This window comes from Guillardia theta, assembly GCF_000315625.1.
Source record: "Guillardia theta CCMP2712 unplaced genomic scaffold GUITHscaffold_303, whole genome shotgun sequence".
NCBI lineage: Eukaryota > Cryptophyceae > Pyrenomonadales > Geminigeraceae > Guillardia > Guillardia theta.
The window spans coordinates 10,941-11,425 of record NW_005434374.1 but is presented as its reverse complement, the minus strand read 5'-3'; positions in this window follow the sequence as shown (position 1 = coordinate 11,425).

The following is a 485-nucleotide window of genomic DNA, read 5'->3' as shown; positions in this document are numbered from 1 at the left end:
CAAGAGCTTGTCCTCTCCTCTTGCCCCGAAATACTTGTTCGACGTCATTTCAGGGCTGGTGTCACAGGATCTGGATGTCAACCTGTGCATGGTATCGGCGTTCGCAAAAGATTTGAACCTCCAACACTGAATGGCTGGTCTTGCATTTGAGGGCAGGTAGAACATGGTTTGCCACAGTCCCGTCAATTGTCGAACCAGAAAGCAAGAGGAGGAAATGCGGTAACGAGGGAGACAAGGCTCAGACGGGTACACGTAAAAGAGTGCTGATCATAGTAGAGATTGGATTGGAAACAGAACCATTCTGCGGATCAGCGCGCCCTGTGACAGAAAGCAATGCACCTCAGACGACGGGGAGGCTTGAGGATGGAATGGTGGTGTCTTTGGAATGATACGTACGATCTGGATGGGAGCCATCTGATTTATGGATATCCGACAAAATTGCAGATTACATGTATTTTGGATTTGATGGATTATGATATCTCTCC